The 17,344-nt window shown below is 36.3% G+C and overlaps 1 long non-coding RNA gene across 2 annotated transcripts in view; it reads left to right on the plus strand.

Moving 5' to 3' along the window:
* LOC147837966 (uncharacterized) overlaps positions 1-17,344 on the plus strand; it is a 99,974-nt gene that overhangs the window by 49,628 nt on the left and 33,002 nt on the right. The window contains exon 2 of one of the 2 annotated variants that reach the window (XR_015524788.1): positions 3,489-3,720. This is a non-coding gene — a long non-coding RNA (uncharacterized LOC147837966). Of the gene's footprint in view, positions 1-3,488; positions 4,993-17,344 lie in introns of those variants that run through there. The other variant, XR_015524787.1, reaches the window with a different exon arrangement.

Consider the following 17,344-nt stretch of genomic DNA (forward strand, 5'->3'; position numbering starts at 1 on the left):
CATTCATTAGAGAAACTTGAGATCTTAAAATGCGTACACAGCAGCCTCTGGTGGATTCGCGAAAACAAAAACTGCAAAAAACATAGCTCCTGGGATGCATTTGGCACTCTCCAGAAATGGATATAGGGGTACATTTTCAGAATGAGCCTGGGTTGAATGTATAATATTTTATTAATTCATTGTTAAATATGTAATTAATTACTGTATATAACATTACACTTAAAATTTTCCTCAAGTTTCTGTGTGTACAGTAGATTCGGTAATTTCACTTTTATGTTGATGAATATTTTTTTAGATGGCAATAAGAGGCTGTAGATATATATCGGTCCATCTGTCTGTCTATCAACCTTTTCTTCTAACTGTATTTTTCTCAACCCAGGCTCATTCTGATTATGTACCCCTATATACATTTCTGGAGAGAGCAAAATACGTCCCAGGAGCTATTACTAAACAACTGCAGTGATTTAAAAAGAAATCCAGAAAGACAGATTTTATACCAGGTTTTCAGATTTGACCACATTTTACCCTGTTATTTACTTGTTTATTTAATTTTTTAGCTTTTGTTTTTGTCTTAGCTGCTTTCTGGAACTGTTCTTTACTGGACTCAAACTTTGTTGTCACGGTCAACTCCTCTCTGCGTCTCAAGTTCAATGACGTACATGGCGAGCTAGATAAACTGGTAACAGCAGAAAAGCAGTCTATCTGTCTAAACTGTCCCAGTAATCGCCTGGGGCCTTATGTATCAATGCAAAACTTTGCGTACGTGTATTTCTTGTGTGAGTTTGTTTTATTTTTAATAGCAACTTCTAGAGGTAATTGTGTTAAATTGCACACTACAAAGTATCTTTGAACCGTGCAATGGCAGCTGTATGGGACGAGATCATCTGCATGTCTAGCAGGTATATAAGGTTTCCATATCATGCAGTTTACCAGCCAAACATTAAAGCACAATTTGCAACGTTCGCCGGTTTTCCCATTGTAATCAGAGCGATCAACTGCACACACATTGCTATAAAGGCACCATCTGAAAACAAATTTGCATATTTGAATCAGAAACATTTCCATTCAATAAATGTGCAAATAATATGTGATTCTCAAATATGCTTAACATAATACACACACTTATTAATAATTCCTACTTGTCTTCCTCACGATGAAGAGGAGGTAAAATCTGATGTGTAAGTGAGGAAAAAAAGGAGCAGCTCATTAGACGCTGGATTCGAACCGGGTTCATGATCGATCGTGTCAAAACATATTATCAAGCACTTTACGAGCTACGCCACTTACACTGCTGTTTGCTGCTCTCTTTAGTTATGTTGTCTCTGGTAATCAATTGATGATGGGCGGGAATCCCCCAACTAGTTCATTCCAACGAGGTGCCTAAATTCCACTTAGCCTAAATAGACACTACAAAAATTGACACCATTACGTCGGACCATTTCTTTTTTTAATTCACTCATATGATGTTCATGCAATGTTCAGATCCCACTGCGTTAACAGCATCAGCTAAACTCTCACACTCTATTTTTTTTCTTTTGTAGAGGGATAGAAGCACCTCCATTCACATTCTGTGAAGTTTCTCTTTTGGCTTGCTTTTGCCTTTGCTTTTTCTTTTAGTTTTGCCAAAGTAGAGTCATTACCATATTTATAAGGGGGAGGAGCCAGGTAGGGGTTTTGCTCTCATGCATGTGCACTCAGTTTCACGTTAATTTGTATGTACAAAGAGAATATTCGATTCAATTCAGCTTTATTTGTATAGCGCTTTTACAATGTGGATTGTGTCAAAGCAGCTTCACATAAATGGTCAAAGTAACTGGAACAGTGTAGTTCAGTTTTTAGTGTTTAAGTTCAGTTCAGTTTAGCTCAGTTCAGTGTGATTTAAAATCATTACTGAGAGAGAATATGCGGGGGATTCCACATACACAGAGTTTCATACATCTGAATTATTTACTGCGTTTGCACATTTACAGCTTTGTGCATAGGCAATGTTTTAGTATTAATTTGATGTCTTCATACATGAGGCCCTTGGTAAGCGAGAAAAGGAACGTCATCACACCGCCCAATATAGCGTTCATTTTAGGGATGAAATGCAGCCATTTAAACTTTAAAATGTATATAGGACTATGTTTTCAGAATGAGCCTATGTTGATTTTTCTTTACTCTATATACTGTATATTTGTGTGTGTGAGTTTGAGTGTGTACAGTATGTGTGTGTGTATATATACATAAACCACAAACACCTATACATCACCACAGCTTCTTACAGCTGCTGCACAATCTATAGTGATGATCAGATAATCATACTCTATAATCTGATACAGAATTCACAGTCTGCTGCTGCTGCAAAGAAAAAAAAAACCTCCCCTCAGTACTTCTCTGAGCATCATAGCCCTATTCAGGCAATGCACCTGTTGTGCGACATGCCGGTCCAAGTTTAACGCCACTAATTTATAGGCTGCAGCTGCAAATACTGTATGACTCCCCATCTTTTAAAAGAGCCGTCTTTGCAGTTCTACTTCCAGTAGCTGCACACAGCTGAGAGCAGCTCACCTAGAATCGGAACTAGGACAAATCACTTTCTGTTGAGCTGTTAAAACGAAGTTGTTCACACACCACGATTACATTTACACCTCACAGGTCTAGTTTACAGATTTCCACCTTAATTATGTTGGTTTTGAAAATGGTGCCGTCTGTCAAAACATGTGACTAAGCCGTAATCTACACTGCGTAACAGACACTTAAACATGTTCTCTCTGAAGTTCAACAATGGCAGCGTGTGTTAACCTGTTTTGAAATTCCAAGGTGAGGATGACATTCTGACTCACTGAACATTTAATTGGCGTTTAACTCGCTCTTAAAAGCTCTAATGGTAAATTACATGCTGTTTCCCAAGAGTATATTCTCCTTTTTCTTGCCATTAGTAAGCTGGAGTTTAGTGAGTCAGTGCGTCTCCTTGGCCTCGTTCACATGCTTTTCTTGACATCTAAAATGAGTTAAATATATGATAATGTGGTGCTAATGCATTTCGAGAGCATCAGCGAGTCCCGACAAACCTGTTCAAGATTTAGCGCAGTCGAATCAAGGAAATGCTTGAGGTCACTGAGTTCTTACAGGAAAACAGATCAGAGATTAAATAAAAGCTCACTTTAGCTTTTCCTCGGTAAATCTTGAGTGAATTGCTGCATAATTTAGCCGATAACTGTTGAAGATAGGTTAAAAGGCTAGCAGGAAGACACAAAAAGCATGTAAGTGTGTGGAAATAAAAATAGCTGAACCAGCTGTTGGGTAATTTTAGAAGCAAATTCTCTCTAATTTGCATCGTAAAAGGTATACGCCTCTTTCACCTAAGCGAGAGATGCTATTAGATGTCCCTCCCCCCTAATGCATAGTAGAAACCTAATTAGTGGACATGCTCAGTTTTTATTATGGCTTAGTCATGCCCATTCATCCCTATAAACTGATGACTTGCCTACCTCATTTCCTCACAGACATTCAGAGCAGCTGCCGGCCTGCCTGTCGTTCTCTTGCTGGAAGCCTGAAACCAGAGCTAGGGGTGAATGCCAAACTTTTCAGGAAAAGACCTCCACATTCTGGCCCCCCGTGAGCTGACAGCTCTTTGCCATCAAAGTCAACAATACTGCTTTGCTGCAAGGAGATGAAGATCGGCTGTTGACTGCGGACAGCTGGGTTTCACACAATGGCATAAAGATGCGGAAAAGGGTAAGGAATGCTGTGGTATTTGGAGTCGGACAGAAACCGGTATATAGGCAGCATATTTGTATATGTATTATACACTTCAGCTTATACTGGTGTTTTTGCATTATTTGTAATTGTTTATTAGTAATTTTAGTCCATAATAACCAATTTCTCCTTATTGGAAAGTTATGAGGCATATAATACAGACCGAATGGACCACATATAACACGTTTCGGCAGTTGTTTTAGAAATGCAGCCCCTCTTTGTGAAAGATCTGTAATGTTATTAGGGATGTAACAATTCAACTGACTTTCGATTTCGATAGGATTCACGATACTAATCTCACGATTTATTCTCGATTTTTTAAATAAAATGTTTTAAAACTCATTTAAGATGAAGAGCCCTTAATTTTTTTTTTCTTAACTGCTGCACATTTTTTGCTAAATAATATTTTCTGCCACAACCAAATTGCTGTTTTATAAACAAATGAATTTCAAAAAACAGAATAATACAGACTGAAGAAGACTCATTGATATAAACAAACTAAAACTGTGACTGTGCTGGGATTTTACATTTTATAAAAAGAAATATCTGCATATCTATGTTTTTTGGCATAAACTGAGCCCAGCTAACAAAATTCATGTGGCTCAAATCCGACAATTACATCCGGCTCACATACCTCATAGAATGATGGCACTTGGGCGGTCCGCTCCTGTTTGCCAGATCTGGGCCACAATTAAGCCATAGCAATGTCACATATTAGCCAGAATTCAACCAAATGAACCAGAACTGACCCTATTCTGGGCCAGAGTTTGTTTTTATTTTGGCCCAGATCCGGCCCACACTGGACACTTGCATTCGGACACCACACAGTATGGAACGCTCCTGTTTGCCAGATCTGGGCTACAAATGAGCTTTTGCTACCCATATCTGGGCAGCACTGTAGTGCAGTTGGTAGCACAATCGCTTCGGCCGGGTCAGTTGGCATTTATGTGTGGAGTTTCCATGTTCTCCTTGTGTTTGCATGGGTTTCTTTTGGGTGCTCCGGTTTCCCCTCACAGTCCAAAGACATGCGTGAATGCAAAGGTGTATGGGTTGTATGTTGTATGTGTCCCAGTGTCGGGTTGTGGCTTCAAGGGCATCCGCTGCATTAAACATGTGCTGGATAAGTTTGCGGTTCATTCCGCTGTGGCGTTCCATAATAAATAAAGGATCTAAGCCGAAAAGAAAATGAATCAATGAACATATGTCACATTGGGCATTTATTTCACAAAAAAAAAAAAAAAAAAAAAAATATATATATATATATATATATATATATATATATATATATATATATATATATATATATATTATTTGCTATGTAATTTATTTCTGTTTATTTGCTTTTCCATAACATATTTCAGAGCTACGTAACTGTGACCATTTTACAACTCTTTCGAAACATCAAAATTCTACCTTTTTTGGTACATGGTTGTTAATTTATTTTTTTTTCACAACTTGAGAAATGGGTGAATTAAATAAAAATAAATAACTACCTCACACTGGAGGTCAACATGTTAAACTTTTTAACAGGTCAATCATTTGTATATTCATTCAATCATTCATTTTCTTTTCGCCTTAGTCGCTTTATTATTCTGTGGTCGCCACAGCAGAATGAACCGCCAACTTATCCAGCACATGTTTTACACAGTGAATGCCCTTCTAGCTGCAACCCATTACTGGGAAACATCCATACACACTTACTCACACACATAGACTACAGACAATTAAGCCTACCCAATTCACCTGTACGGCATGTCTTTGGACATGTGGGGTAAGTGAGGATACCCACACGAACACGAGGAGAGCAAGCAAACTCCACACAGAAGCGCCAACTGACCCAGCTGAGGTTCGAACCAGCGACCTTCTTGCTGTGAGGCAAATGTGCTAACCACTGCACCACCGTGCAGCCCCTTTATTTGTATATTGTAAAATAAAACTGTAAACAAGCAAACATTACAATGCTCAATCAAAGTAGCATGCACATAACGCAATAACGTCACAGAAATGTGTATTTTGTGCAATAAAACTGTAAACAAACAATACAACCAAAATTTGTGTTATTTTGCAATAACATCGCAAAAATGTGTACAATAAAATTGTGAACAAGAAATCCTGGTGCTTTTGTACGCTGTATTATCAACATGCATTTTGTTTCTATACATTTTTTTTTCAATTATTTTTCAAGTCATTTTATTCAGCAGCCATCTTTGCTTGGGCATTCTGTGTAAATGGGGAAACATCAAATTCTCCAAAATTGCTTGCCAAGCTTACGATTGCAAATTAGGAATCACCTATAAAATTTAACAACAACTGTCTTTTTAGTTGCATTTCTAAATGTTCCACTTACACAAACTCTGCAGAAACTCACGTCTGGTTTAAGCCCCTCCCCAGGAAAATCCTTAGTCTCTTATACTAGAAGCGGGGCTTCATTCAGCTTTGACTGTTACAATTTTTCCCATTCAAAACTATAGAGTGACTTGTCTTGTGTAATCTATAAAGTCTTTGATTATTAGTATCTGAAATTTTAACATTGGACTTAGAAAATGCTAATAAAAACTCAATTAATTGTAAAGAAAACATTGTAAAGCATACATAATGTGCTATGTGTAAACAAGTCTTCAATCCTTAAAATAATAATTCAACTTTAATATTATTTAGTTTCCCTTGTATTTTAGAACAATAAAATGGGCAAAATATAAATGAATAAATACAATAATAAAATAAATAAATAAACAATAAATAAAACAAAAAAATGGATTTTATACAATTTATTAAGAATAAATTGATGACTCATTAAAATACTGCATTTAAAGATCACTATGCAGCAGTAAAATAGTCAATTAAATTGTACATTTATATCTTAATACTTTTTTACTGTTCTTCACTTTTACCCATTTTCCACAAGATTTTGTGAAATAATTTTAATATTTTGCATTAACATTATAAATCTTACTAAAACAATATAATTGTTTTATTTACATACAATACAAATAGATGTTTTTACATTTTTCTAAATAATACATTAAAGGTGACCATAATTATTATTTTAAATAATAAAACTAGATAAAACTTTCTATTTGCACATTTTAAAATAGATAAATATAATAAATATAATCAATAAAAAAATCACTACTGTTGTGAGCATGAGAGACTTTGTTAAAAACAAAGACATCATGTTTTTTGTCAGTTATTAATCACCCTTAACCTTCCAAGTAAGTGCCAATGATCTTTGCGGATGCCACTTTTTGGGAGGTCGGATCATCATTTCTGTAACTCTGCAAGGTCCATTTAACTAAAGGGTGAATGAGCAGAAAGACGATGAATGAGACCTTCCTCATCATTGACGGTGCTCCATTACGCTTCCCTGTCTGTGATTGGCCGGGACTGACTGGCGCGCATTCCTGACGTATCACTTTTCAGCAAGGGTCATTTGATGAAAGATGAGTGGATGAACAGCTTGCTGCGAATGGCTGACTCTTGTGTTTCACAGAGCGGCCGCCTCACATGCACGCATGCATACACACATACGTCACCCATAGGTCTGTGCTTGTCTTTCACAAAACCCCTAGCTGCATAGGATGAGGAATGTTAAAACAAATCTTGACCCTCTCCAAAGCCTGTTACTTAAATAGTAGGGTTTATACAGCTCTGTTGCTGACCTAACAGAACTGGTATTGGCCTGCAAAACCACAGAGAACAGTTGGAGTAATTTATAATAATTTTGACCTTAAAATGGGTTTAAAAAAATTTAAAATTGCGTTTATTTTAGCCGAAATAAAACAAATAAGACTTTCTCCATGAGAGAAAATATTATCAAACATACTGTAAATATTTCTTTGCTCTGTTAGACATCATTTAGGAAATATTTAAAAGAGAAAAAAAAAACAATTGAAAGGGGGGCTAATAATTCTGACTTCAACTGTACATGGAAACAGTTTTCAAGTATGTAAATGGATCCCAGAAGCTTGAGTTCAGGTTTGTTGGATGATACAAGGATTTGCTTTGGTGAATATAAAAAAATGAATGAATGAATGAATTAATATATATATATATATATATATATATATATATATATATATATATATATATATATATATATATATATATATATATATATATATGTATATAGGAAGACACACCTGCCCTGATAGAACTTGCCATTCAAAAAACATCTAGTTTGAAATGCCTGTGGGAGAATTTGGTGTCCAGGTTAATTTAACTTGGAATTTGTGAACAAGATCCACTTCCATCTTCCAGGAAAACTAGCGTTTCATTCCAACGTGAAACTTTATGAATCATGTCCTGATCATGTATGTTGGAGCTGTGGAATGTGCTCTTGGCAGCAACAGTAAATGATTTAATAGTCAGTGAAGAAAGAGCGGTTGAGTTTGTGTGCATGTGTGTGTGCAATTAAATTGTAATGTATAATGCAAGTGCAATTAAAGCTGACAGTGTTAATTTAACCTGGTAAGTGTAATACAGGTAAGTGTGTTGAATCAGGGTGTTATGCACACATACACACAGTCTCTAATTTTACAAAAGTGTTTATAATGCACAAACGTTTTGAAAAATATTGCATTTTATGTATGTTGTAGTTTTAGAATTATAAATGTTTATTTTTGGGTGGGTGAATTGTAATGAATAATAAAAAACTATGGTCAGCAAACATTTTTGTTTTTAAAAGATGTCTAATAGATGTCTAATAGACGTCTAAACATAGTCGACTTTGCTAAAATAAGGATAAATTTGGTGAAAATCTAATAGATGCCTAAGAACAGGCCAAAACTAGACTAGTCATCAAATAAGCAGAGACAAATGACTACACATATAAAGTCAGTGTAATCTGCCTACTCTAGTTTTTGGTCTATTCTTAGATGTCTATTAGATTCTCAATGACAGCCCAAGTTTAGCCTTTTTTTTAGCCAAGCTGTCTTCATTTAGATTTCTATTGGATGTCACAAAAATGTTTGCTGGCTGTTTTCATATGTAAATCTTTTGTTGTAAACTGACATTATCTATCCTGAGTCATGCACTTTTGAATGACACCGGCAACTTCTGTAGGTTTATTGTCAATCAGCAGCCTTCACAGAATCAGGGCAGAGGCATGAGCTATCGAATGAGTCCATGTGTGTGTGTGTGTGCGTGTGAACATGTCAAGCTGGTCCTTTTTTAAACAGCCTCTCCCCTTCATACACATTCCTGACAAAACCTCATCACTATCCCTGGAATATCGCACAGCCAGCGTGTCTTTGCAACAGTATCTGTCCATATAGCGATGCTTTCACACCCTTCAGCCCCTCACATGCTCATATTGTTGAAGCATATAACTGGTGAAGTTGCAGTGAGTGTAGTATTTTCTGATAATAAAAAGGGTAAAGGGCTATAATAAATGTCTGTGAAAGTCAAAAGTGAACCTCAAAACCGTTCTTACTGTGTGTTGCACGGGTATATTTTTTGGCAATAGTCCAAAATACATTAATGGGTCAAAATTATTTTTCTTTTGTGCAACAATAAGTAAATAAAATTAAGTAAATATTTTTAATAAAAATTTCCTATTGTAAATATGTCAACCCAATTTTTAATGTGCATTGCAACTTTAAAGTTGGGACCTATATGCCCCTTTTTACAAGATGTACAATAAGGCCCCATTTACACTAATACCTTTTTGTTTTGAAATGCATAAGTACGGTTATGCCTTTCGTCCACACTACCCTGGAGTTTTTGAGCCCCGAAAACGGAGCAATTTGAAAATGGTGTAGGGGCTGTTTTGGTTTTAAAACGCTGCTGCTCCGTTCCAGTTTGGATGGTGTCAGGCTTTTCCCTCAATATTAAAGGCTCGTACACATGAGGACGCTTTTCGTTTGCGTTAATTGTCAGCGTTTTACGAGACACTTTTTCAGATTCAAGATCCAAGTGATTTTCACTGGGGTCAAGCAGAAGAGTATGCAAAATCACCCCTTGACGTTAGATGGCGCTACACAACTTTAAGCTTCTGACACCCTGCTTATAACACAGAAGAAGAGGAAGAGAGGAAGTTCACATGCTTCTTGTTAAAGTTACTGGTGACTCGAAGAAGCATGGATGGTTTAAGTAGTAGCTCCAGCTCTAGCAATGAAGAAATGATTATTGTACACAGAGCAATAAGCAGCTCCACGTTCATATCGCCTCTTGGCACCTTCTTCAATGTGTGCTCGCATTGACAGTTTTGATCTTGAGCGACTTAAAGTGCTGTTTGCTGTAACTTTTGTGAACAAAATTGCCAATCTGACAGGAGGAGAAGGTTTTAACACGGGGCGTCAAAACAAAAAAACGAGCATGAGGCGTTTCTTAAAAAAAGGTTGTATTTGCGCCTGGCGTTTTGCACGTTGGGGTGCATGATCACATTGGCGCCCTTTATTTAGTCAAGAGGTGTTAAACGTTGATGGAAAACGCGAGTAAAAAGCATCCCGGTGTGCACAGGCCTTAAGTAGCCTACAAAAAGTTCAATCTTGCATCTTTTTCTTGAGTTCAGACTTCACAAGTTCAATATAGAAAACTTCCAAGGACACGTCGGATAAATCTTCAAAGGGAACAATGTCCTTTATAAACTCATTCGCATTACTCTGGCTAAATTGTTTCAGTATCTTAACAGTAAAATGAAAACATGATATGAGAAACTGCCTATTTTCATCTTAATATTAACTGAACAGATACTTAAAATGTTGAGAGGTCATGTAGCTATATATTTGTATGACCGTCATCTTCACTGTATGCATATTTATAACAAAATGGAGCTTATAACATAACGGCCTCCATTCATTTTCAATGAAAAATGCTAAACATACACCGTCTCTTGTTGAATTTCAGTTTTAAAAATCAATAATGGCCATTATAAATGTATAACGTACAATATGTTTATACATTATAGGAAATAAAGGCAAGCAATTAGTCAAATGTGCTGAATCAGTGTGCGTGGTTACATAAATTAATAGATTAACGTATCCTTGCGCTCAGCCAAAACACGTTACCTGAGAACAAGTAATGCCGAGTTCAGACTGCATGATTTTCAAAGTAGTCGTGTCACAGATGTTTTCACACTGCATGACTATCTGGGCTAGCGTTTCGTCGCTGCTTTGTTTACACTGCAAGATGATTCGGCGACATGGACATTCACATTGCATGACTTTACTATAGGGAGAATCGCCGACAAAAACATGTAGTATATCTTTTGTTATTAACTACATAATGAGAAAGAAGCCTTTAATGGGGTAGAACATGTACATGTTTGCTCACCTGGGTTTAAAGGGAATTAGCCATTTCTCCTCAACGTTGATAATAAACTAATTTCTTTCTGTACGAAACGTCAAACAGACACGGTTGCTCCTGAGTCCTGTCAAACCTCCACTAGTTTTCCCTCCATTTCGTGGGTCCAAATAAACCGAAAAAGAGCACTTTTAACTTCTCCCCCAGCCTCCCGCTGGCCTGCAGCAGGTATACACACACACATGCACACACAAGTGAGTGCTGCTCTCTCATTGGCTGTAGGCGATGGCTGATGTTATTTTTAGTCAAAACTCAATTCACGCGGCATGATTTGAATCGCCGACAGCTCCAGATATTTAGCATGCCAAATATCTCACAGGCATCGCCGACTCATCGGTGATTCTCTCAGATCGCGTCTTTGATCGTTCATACTGTGTGATTGTCACTCACGTGCACGAGCAGCGATTAGCCTGTGACTTCAGGCATTTATCGGCGATTTCTCAAAACCTGTCAGCGAACCAAAATCGGGGCTAAAATCACGCAGTCTGAACTAGGCATAATAGATTTAAAAGACCAAAGTAGGGGAGTATGTCGTTAGATATAGACAACAAGATGAATTAAATATCAAGTTTAATAAAAATAGTGAGATTAGATCTAGCGGAAGAGCCTTAATGAACCGTCTGACGTGCGCAGCTCTACCCTGGGGTTTTCTCAAAGCCCCCACTGACTGCATGGGGCTCAGACCTCCGCCTACGCTGCAGCATTTTCAACAGTATAGTGTGGACGGAGATCTTTTCAGAAATGCTAGGTAAAATGCCAGTGTGGACGTGGATCGTTTTCATACTAAAATGCCTTTTTAAAAACTAAAATGTATTAGTGTAAACGGGGCCTTTGTCTCTTATGTTCCTAGAGTGTGTATGTGGAGTTTCAGCTCACAAATAATATTTTATAACTCTTGGATCTGCATGTTATGATCAAAATCGCTGTATTCTGCATATTTCCTCTTCATTGATAGCGTAGGAAGTGAGGTGAGGCAGCACAGAGCTGTGCCTCAGGTCAGATTGCGCAATACACTGCACACTGGCTTGAGAATGTGCCTTTTGCTTACTCAGTGTATGCTACCAATGTAATGCTTCATGTTTTTATTTGTTTATTGTATGTCCTCACTTTCCATATAATATGTAATGTATTTCAGGAATGTCTATCACTTATTTAGTGTTAAGATCTAAAATGCAGCCGCACTGAAAAGACCTGGGGTGAGGCAGGCAGTAGCTCTGCCGCAATGGAGGGGGCGCACGTGAGCTCACGGTTATTCTTGTTGGTTGGATGCTCTTCTTAAGTAGTCAAGTACAGTTCAAGGAGTCCTTTATGTTTTGCTTTGACTGGCTGCAAAATGGCTGATGTAACGTCAATATCTCAGCTCAAAAATCATCAAAATTGGACTTTTAATTAAATCATGAAGTAATAAATAATTGACGACTAATACTAAAGGTCGTCATAGCCAGATCAATACCAGAGCTAAAGGGCTTGTTTCAAAGGACGGGACAGAACACAACTTGATCTTTTCAAATGAATTCAAGTCATTTCAAAACAAATAAAGGTAGAACCAGTGTGCAAATCCTGTGTGTATGTGTGTGTTTGTGTGAGTGAATAAGAGACAGAGAGCGCATACGCCATGGTCCTGTGTCTGTAGTGCCAACCTTGTTGTTTTTTGGGGCAGCATATTGAATCATTATACATTTTACATTCTTCCTTGGCCCAATAGGCCTATATACCTGCTATGTGTATAGAAAAGAAAGCTGCTATGAGATATGAAACACTGTCGGTAGTTGAATAACATATTGGGTGCATATATTTGTAAGTCAGTGCCTGACCAGCCACAAACCTCACCGCACGTCACTGGTCTATATAGACTCTGGTGTTCATTTGTGCATCCTAAAACTCACTGTTTATAATGCCCTTATTTGCTGAGATTATCTTCAGCAAGTGAAAACTTTAATGGTGGATGACTGTTTATCACTCAGGACTATCTATGCGAATGGGGGAAAGATCATGACTAATGGGTGGGGTTTTCCCCGCTGATGACAAGCCAAAATGTCAATTTAACTGTGTTTATGAAAAATAGAATTCATTTTTACAATTAGAGGCTGTCGATGTTCACATTGTTATGAACAGTTGCAGAATGCTTGGGAAATACAATTCAGCCACTGAACCAAACTACAACTCCCAGAACATTTTGCACTCATCATTCCTGCCACAGCTGACAGTCATTTGGTCACACACACAGCTGAAACTCATGATCATTGATTAGCTAGACTATTTAAACCACTCACTTTCTCATACACGTTGCTGAGTCTTGTTTTACCCTATGTAGCATTATAATAATATAAGTTATAAGTGTTTTTCCTTGATTGTTTTGCCATGTTTTGATCCCTGTCTTGCTTACTGTTTTGATTCTTCGCCGCCTAGCCTGACCATTAGCCTGTGTTTTGACTACAAATTTTGGAAAACCTTAATGTTTCTGTTTGCTCCTGTTTTTGACTACTCTTTAATAAACTGTATGTGGATCTCCAATTTTGTTGTCCAGTGTCCTTACATTATACACACACTGTTGCCACACAGTTACCATTTTTTTTAACCTTCCAGATTTTCTAAAAACTATATCTTGGCCAGATATTGCCCTATTCTAGCAATATATCAATGGAAAACACATTGATTTATTGAATTATGCACAAAAATATGGACACTTACAGTATGACATATTTCATGACATGACATAAATCACAGTCACCTGTCCAAGAACAATACACACTTTGTAGAGAGGTGTCCTTGCATTGCACAAATTGGTAGCTTTTATCAATGATTCATTCTTCCCACCTATTTTACAGCAGAACATGAGAGACCATGAAAGAGATGAAAGAAAATACTTATTGTTCTTTCTTTTGGTTGTAAAGTAATAAACTCTTATGTACAGCACTCGCTTCTCTCTTATATTGAACAGTTTAAAGTTTTATGGTTCTGCGGTTTGTTTTATTGTTGAGTGGCGGTTCAGTTATCTGATTAGGTGGAGAGATTCCATCTGGCAGTTTGCAGGCCTGTAGCCAGCCTGGTGAAAGAGGTGGTTCTTTTTTTCTCAAAAAGTGGACTTTTTTTTGCAGTTATTCACCTCATTTACTTTTCATTTGAGGTTTAAATACTGCATTGTAGTGACATTTTTAGGCCAATTTTAGCTTGTCTATTGGTCATCATAACCACAAATTTTAACCTCTTATAGCCCAAGATGTTTTTTTACTTGGATTTTTATTCTAATTTTGTTCCAATAAGCCCAAATAGCAAAGGGAAATAAAAATGCAAGTATTATTTTTTGATATGATGTACTTTTAGAGAAAAATTATGTCCATATATGTGGACTCGTGGTCCAAATTTAGATAAAAGACTTTTTCCTGACTGTTTTTAATCCATATATAACATATAAATAGTTTTTTGAACTTGCTTTGACTATCAGAGAGTAAAAACAACATTTTTCCCCCATTTTAGACAGTTAAAAATACAGTTTGGGACATTTCATATGCTGCAAAACAGTTGTAGGATGACACTGTATGTGTATAACAAAATATAAAAGGTTCAAAGTATTTTAAGAGCCACTTAAGAGCTAAAATGTGCTGCCCATGTATGTGGCCACTGAAGTAGTAGGAGGTTAACGTACCAAACACATTTCCTAATTATTTAAAATAAATAAATATATAAAAAACTTATTTACCTAATATTTTAAATTACAAATTTATCACATTATATATAATTAGAAAAAAAATGTTAAGTTTTAAATAAATACTGTAGTCTATTTTTTTATAGATTTTTTTTTTGAAAAGCAAATTCAACTTTCTTTGTTGAATTTGGCCATTTAAATAATAATAAAAAAATAAAACATAATAATAATAACCCTTTTTGTAGTTTCTCCTTTAAAATAGATCATTTGAAAAGTCATAGATAACAACAATAGGTAGTAGTAATAGGTAGTAGTCATCTCAAAGCAAAGGATGTAATCCAGAGATGGGTTGCAGCCGGAACGGCATCCGCTGCGTATAACATGGTGGATAAGTTCATTCCGCTGTGGTGACCCCAGATTAATAAAGGGACTAAGCCAAAAGAAAATGAACGAATGCTTCAGAATTACCTTTTAGAGCTTCTCTCCTTTTTATCATATTTTTATATTTTCATATTTTCTCCTTTTTATCACTTTTTTATATATATATTTTTGGTCATTTTTTCATTCAAGAATAAGGTGCAGAACTTAGAATAAAAGTTTAAAGTTGTAAACTATATTCTCTATTTAACAACAGTACAGTAGGTTAGTTAAAGATGACTTATGTAAGATTCCACTTGATCTTCTTCGATGAGTTATTTTCACAAGTTAGGATGACACAGCAGTCAAGATAGGACATATGAGCTCACGTATGGGACAAATTCTGGACCTTTGTCAGTGGGCCTGCTTTGTGAAAGCAAATGCACCAAAATACATTGCATATATTCACTGAGAAATGGATACAAATATTCATTTTCAAAATGTGGTGTACTCAATTATGCTGAATACTGTATATGTCAGTAGGATATTTCCAAATATTATTTTTGCAATTAATTGTAATAATCCAGTGAGATCTTTCTATGTGCAAGGAGCCTGAGAATAGCCAGTGCTTCACACAGAGATCTGATCGCACCAATAGCCAGTCAGTCTGGAAATGTGTAGGCGGTGCTGAAACGCCCCTTTTCCTCTGATTGGTCAACCAAATCTGAGCTTGTGACACCATCCTAAAAAAATAGTCCTCTGCGAATCAGTTTAACTAATCTTACATATTCTTTCATTTGATCAGTTAGCAGGCCTACATTCATTGCGTATGCATAAATTAAATAAAAATGTAAATTAGCAGTACTATTACAGATTTGTCAATAAAATAAGGTCATAGTTTGCCGCCAAACGTCTTGCTGCCTAGTTTGCATGATTGCTTCTGAGCAAACCTTCATAATAATAATAATTATAATAATAATACTGCTATTACTAATAACAATACTACTACTACTACTACTACTACTTCTAATAATAATAATATAAAGGTATTAAGCTCAAAAGAAAATTAATTAATGATAACAATTTTAATATGCCTATTCGCCGCCAAATGTCTTACTGCTGTGCACCTGATGCTAAGCAAAGATTTCTCCATTTCCGAGCAGCATCTGGGTTGCATGCTTGTTTTAGAGCTACTACACCTAAATAGTAATAGTAATAATAATAATAATAGGCTAATAATAATAATTAATATTGTTTACTTTGTGTTTTTTTATTGTTTAGTTATATAAGAGGACTATTATTTTGAGGGTGGTGTCACAAGCTCAGATTTGGTTGGCTAATTAGAGGAAAAAGTGTTTCAGCACCGCCTACATGTGTATAATGAATTTTAAAGTCGTCAATCTGTGTTCCTACCCTAAACCAAAAAAAAAAAAAAGAGCCAAAATCTAGTTTGTTCCCCCCATTTTTTGAGCAAAAAAAAAAAAAAAAAAAAAAAACATTTTCTTACATTTCCTTTTTTTTTTTTGACATTGGATATGGGATGGACAGAAGAAACCCGGATTTTAGGGTAAAAGCTTTGAACCCAAAGAATGCGCACACCCAAATTATGTCATTTAGTTTACAGAAACTAATCAAAAAGAAAACACATGCCTTTCTTTTTTTGACAGCATTCTTGTTTTACAGCATTTTTACTCTTAATACTAATAATACTATGCAGTAGCATTGCAGGAAGCCCTCTCTTGCCACAGTTTTTCTGAATTTAGTCTATAATTAGTTTTTGTTTCTGAAACAATTTTGAGACATGGAAAGATGATGATGAGATCAGATCTCTGTGGAGCACCGACTGCTGTCAGACTGTATAAAATCATCGTACAGATTGTTCATTAATTAATTTTCCTTCGGCTTAGTCCCTTATTTATCAGGGGTCGCCACAGTGGAACGAACTACCAACTATTCTGGCATATGTTTTATGGAGTGGATGCCCTTCCAGCTGCAGCCCAGTACTGGGAAACACCCATACACTCATACACTACGGCCAATTTTGTTTACCCAATTCACCCATAGTGCATACATTCAAACAAGCAACAACAGAACATGTAAACTTCACACAGAAATGCCAACTTTCCCAGTCAGGACTCAAACCAGCAACCTTCTTGCTGTGAGGCGACAGTGCTACCCACTGAACCAAAGTGTCATCCCTCACAGATTATTGATGAATAAAAAAGAATGTTTGGAAATTGAAAGTAATACTTGCCACTGATACGCTAAAGAAAAACAGAGATAACTAACTTAAAGATA

The sequence above is a fragment of the Danio rerio genome, chromosome 24 (genome assembly GCF_052040795.2).
Source record: "Danio rerio strain M-AB ecotype USA chromosome 24, GRCz13ab, whole genome shotgun sequence".
Lineage (NCBI taxonomy): Eukaryota > Metazoa > Chordata > Actinopteri > Cypriniformes > Danionidae > Danio > Danio rerio.